Below are 5,037 nucleotides of genomic sequence, written 5' to 3' on the forward strand. Positions count from 1 at the left end.
AGGGTGGAAAATCCATCCCACAATCAATTTGGATTAGGACGATACATATGTATGTCTTATCCCCCACAAGAATCATACATCATTCAAATTTATATTGTCGCTGCACATCAAAAATGAGGTCAATGAGATCAATTCAATGAAAATGACTTGGTGAGAACACATTCCCGAGATCTGTGAACTCAATGATGTTATCTTCTTTTTAGAGGGGATGTGCAACTAAGACGCAACATTATATGCAACTCCAATCGTTCATCCGTGCGTTCCTGATTCGGCATCCGTCTGTTGACTGTGTATTTCCATATTCCCATCCGTGGCGGTCTCACGACAAAACGAGCCAGTCCCAACGTCCCAACCACGACTGCTTTATGAAGCCACTCCAAAAACCAGATCGTACATTGATGTTAGACCTACCATATCACCAGACCTAACATATATCTAGGTCAATTTAGAATTCACCTTGATTTTTTTTGGGTCTTTCTTTTTTTGTTGGGGAAGTATCAGGTGAAACCCCTTGTTTCAGTGAAACCATGGAACCCTTGTTATGCACCGTCCGATATAAAATATGCGAGTCCGATCAGCACACATTATCTCTTCAATTCTCTCACAAGTCAGTTTGCAAATCACACCTCCACATGGTCTTGTTTTACAGATGGCCCCTTCTGAAAATGTGCTGAGCAGAAAGGTTTCTCTCTCCTCTATTTCTCCTACTTTGGATGCTCCACTGGTTCTCGATCTGGAAGATGGCATGGCGACGGGGGAACACAACCATGGAAGAGTGGATCCACCTCCCCTCATCCTCTCTCTTAGCCACAACTCTCTCCTCCCTAACCTACGGCGACACGGCGACAGTGGTGGTACCTCCCCCGTTGTCTCCTCGATGTGCTCTTCCTGCTGAACTGATCTGCGCGGCCCCGCGTCGCTGGTGGCCGGACTGAGGAGATAGCCGGGGAGGAAGAGAGAGGCCCGTCAACTTCGATCCATGCCGCGTACAACAGTACACAATCCCAACCATGATTTTTTCCAATCGGTGATGTGCATTTTGTGTCATTGTTCTCAGATTGTTTTTTCATGTGAAGCAAAGAGTTCTAGATTTATCTGCCTTAGGGGCTTTGTGTACTAGTACAACTGCAACAGAGTTTGAATACATTGTAGCATACAGATCAGGAACAAATTAGGGAAAGGATTGCTTTGTGGCTGTGTGCAGGTGAGAACTTGTCAGTGCACAACCTCAAATTCAGATTGATGCTTCCAGGTCTTTTAGTTAGTATTGACTCTTTTTTTTTGCAAGGTATCTGCATGACCACTTCAAGCATGGAAAGTGCATTATGTCCTTGCCATCCAACGTAAAAAGTATGATTGGTAAAAATCCATTTCACAGACAGAAACAACATTGAATGTCGTGGATGCTGGACTGACAATACCCCAAATAAAATTACCATCCTATCTTTATTTAGTGGTTTTGTCACGAGCAAGGATTATGTGGAGAAGAATCGGGATGAATGGGGATAGATTGGATTATAGTAGATGAAATAACAAGGAACGGTCCTCAACCTAAACGGCGCAACGCTCTCCGTCGCACTGAGAAGGCAGGCCGATGGGCACTAAGATAAATCTTGATCTAATGCCTAACTGACCTGGGATAGGATCCCTCCTTATATAAATGGAGGACTACTTAATCTAATCCTAATAAACCTTATCTAATCCTAACAAACCCTAATCCTATCTAATGAGCCTAGGATGCCCGGCACAAAGCCCATGACATTACTCCCCCCTTTTTGAGCAGCTCGTCCTCGAGCTGCAGCGGACCCTGCTAGACTCAAACAAAACACCATAACCTAAACTAAGACTCTGGAGCCTTTTACATCTCGGCTTTTATGATGAACAAAAAGAAGAAACAATTCATGCGCAGGAGGACCTGGTCCTACAGAAACCCTGAGCAGGAGGTTAGGCCCACACGGTGGCCATGAACAACAGCATACCGTCTACCGAAGCCCACTTATCCAGCCCAACAGCAAAGGAATAAATAGTTGACTCGGATGGTCCATGGCCCAAACATGAGGAAAGAACCACCTTTGCTTCATGGGCCAACGTGGAAACCACCCAGACCAAACCAGCCAACCCAACTTAGAGAGAACAGAAAACCTTATCCCTCTTTTCTGCACGCAGCCGCGCCACCAGGAGCGACGCAGCCACGGTAGAGCCTTGTCGAGCCAGCGCTCGTGCGCTCGACGCAATCCACGCGGCCACCACGCCTCCATCCGCGATGCATGTGCCTTGTCCATCGCACCTGCAACAACCTCATCCGAGAATCTTGCTGAGACAGATGAGATTGACCACCAAAATCGTTGCCTTCTCTTCCCCTTCCGATGAGGATAGTAGCAGCAACGACGCCAATCCCCTGACGACCAACGAAGACAAAGGACGCCCGGCTGTGGTTTCCCCCAACTCAAACGTTCCCATTGGCGAGCGCTGGATAACTTCGCTCGGAGGAGAGTCGGCGCCGCTGCATCCCATGCCTCCGGAAATCGCGTCATCATCGTTGATGCAGACAGGTGCAGCAGGAAGCCCCTTCTTTTTCCCATCCGTTGGAACAACGCCTTGGAAAAGGCTGTTTGTGATGGGTAGCATCGGGGCAGCGCCACCAAACTCCGCTTGAACACGTGCTTCCGCGGTCGCAGCGACGTCACTGCATGCCGATCGGATCACTCACCGGTTCCGAGAGACATGGCCTGCTCGGCTGATTGAGCCGCCAAAGCCTGGAGTTGCGCTGCCAAGTCCATCATCTTCTTCGAGATCTCAGCAAGGCCTTCGCTGATGTTGGGAACCGTAGCGATCTCGGCTCCCATGGGCACGGAACCGAAGCTCTGATACCAAGTTATCACGAGCAAGGATTATGTGGAGAAGAATCGGGATGAATGGGGATAGATTGGATTATAGTAGATGAAATAACAAGGAACGGTCCTGAACCTAAACGGCGCGACGCTCTCCGTCGCACTAAGAAGGCAGGCCGATGGGCACTAAGATAAATCTTGATCTAATGCCTAACTGACCTGGGATAGGATCCCTCCTTATATAGATGGAGGACTACTTAATCTAATCCTAATAAACCTTATCTAATCCTAACAAACCCTAATCCTATCTAATGAGCCTAGGATGCCCGGCCCAAAGCCCATGGACAGGTTTGTTGACTTTAGAAGTAGTAGAACCAAGGTATAATCTCTGATTCATAGCTGTGAGACCAATTTTGTCAAGTAGTAACTAGAAATAACACAATGTACTGTTGATATCTAAAGTACCTTAATTAATTCCTAAAGTGTGTAACTTTTTGAGTCTTGTAGAGTGCGTGAGTGTACTACTCCCAGAATGGCCAAATACTATGGATATATAGGAGATATTCTATTACAAAATATGTGTGCATTGGAAGAGAACAACATATTTATTGATAGTGGCTGCTACATTTTTTTATATTGTGCTTCTTGATTGCACTGGAATTCAAGTTTTTTTTTTTGAAAAGAAGGCAAGAAATTTGCTTTATATATTGATAGAGAAGGGAGTACAGAACAATATATACATTATGGGAGTTTAGGTCAATCATGTCGTCATTCTTCTTTAATGGAATGTTTGCAGGTTTGAAACTTCAGTCTCCAGGGCATTGTATGCTTGGATATTGTGCTACTAGATTACACTGAAATTCAAGTTGATGGTTTCATTGGAGTAAAGTTGATTGTGAGTCAAGCATGTAAAAGGGGTGAAGTTTTGCTACTGGTAGGTTGTAGCTATTATGTATAGATTTAGGACATTATGAGTTGAGCAGGAATGAGTGGTTGTATTCAGTCAGTTGTGTTGTTTCTTGGCTACAGACATGTGCCTAAGTGACGTGGTTCTAAAATTGTGTTATATTAATCAGGCTTTATGACGGAATGATGCCGTTCTAAATTTTTGTTATACCAATCAAGTATTATGATCTGAAACATGTATGTGAAAAATGGAACAGTGGTAGTCAATCAATCAATCATCTCATGTTGCTTTTTATTTTTTGTTGCGTTGCTTCCTGTGATATATTCAAACGGATTCTTATGTTGTGGTTGGAATGATCTGCTGCAAGAAGTATGTATCACATTCCAAAATATTTTGGGAGGGTTAATTAGGATATGATACATTTCCACTGCAAGTTTCTGGAATGAGCTATTGCCTTTACTGGTTTTGAGCGACCATGCTACTTTTTTCAGAACAAAGTACTCCACAGTTTTTCTTTTTGAAAGGAAAAAGTACTCCACAGTTTTGTGCCATGTAAAATGATCAAAGATAGTGAATCAGGAATTGGGTAAAACAAATAGTTCAGGAATCAAGTAAAAACCTACTTTTTTAGTTCAGGAACTGCCCCTAAATTAAATGACATGAACAATTTTTCCCATCCCTGAAATTATGTGCTCACATGTGCCCTAGAGCCATCAGTGCCAAAATATGGGGATTTTTCGAAAAAAATAAAATCATAGATCTTAAACAGTCTATCTTCCATATTCTTTTCATTTACAAGTCTATCTTCCATATTCTTTTCATTTACAAATCAAGTCACCATGCAACCATGTTAGAATCTTGTCAAGCACATTATGCAGTACATCTACAAGTAAAACACAACATATTCCATTGAGTCAAAAAATGAGAGTTAACTGCTGCTGAAAGTTTTCTCACTTACATTCATGTATGATTAGACTCACACAAGTCATCACAAGGGAGCAATACAACAGGAAAAAAAATGCACTGCAGATCTGTATCACACACTGAAATCTGAACATCCAGCCAAAGAGACAAGCACACACTGAAAACATACATCCAAAGTGACCAGCATAGTACATCAGGTAGCAAGAGAAGGAGATCAACAGAAAGGTAGACCATTGTAAAATTATAAAATTATGGAATTTGGAGTACATCTTATAACATTGTTTGAGAGCTATATATTAGCAAAATAACATAACGACTGACCCAATAGCTACATGGAATTTCATCACATCACAATGACTGATCCAAATCAAACAT

At 43.0% G+C, this 5,037-nt stretch overlaps 1 long non-coding RNA gene across 2 annotated transcripts; it reads left to right on the forward strand.

Annotated features, from left to right (window-relative positions):
• Positions 1-663: 663 nt before the first annotated feature.
• On the forward strand, positions 664-4,436 carry LOC127775932 (uncharacterized). 2 transcript variants are annotated; one of them, XR_008018077.1, is made up of 3 exons: positions 668-1,204; positions 1,289-1,359; positions 3,628-4,436. It is a non-coding gene; the product is annotated as an uncharacterized LOC127775932 (long non-coding RNA). The 2 variants fall into 2 exon arrangements; XR_008018076.1 differs by lacking the exon at positions 3,628-4,436 and having other exon boundaries at positions 664-1,204; positions 1,289-3,506.
• Positions 4,437-5,037: the final 601 nt, after the last annotated feature.

Source organism: Oryza glaberrima, chromosome 6 (assembly GCF_000147395.1).
Source record: "Oryza glaberrima chromosome 6, OglaRS2, whole genome shotgun sequence".
Classification (NCBI taxonomy): Eukaryota; Viridiplantae; Streptophyta; class Magnoliopsida; order Poales; family Poaceae; genus Oryza; species Oryza glaberrima.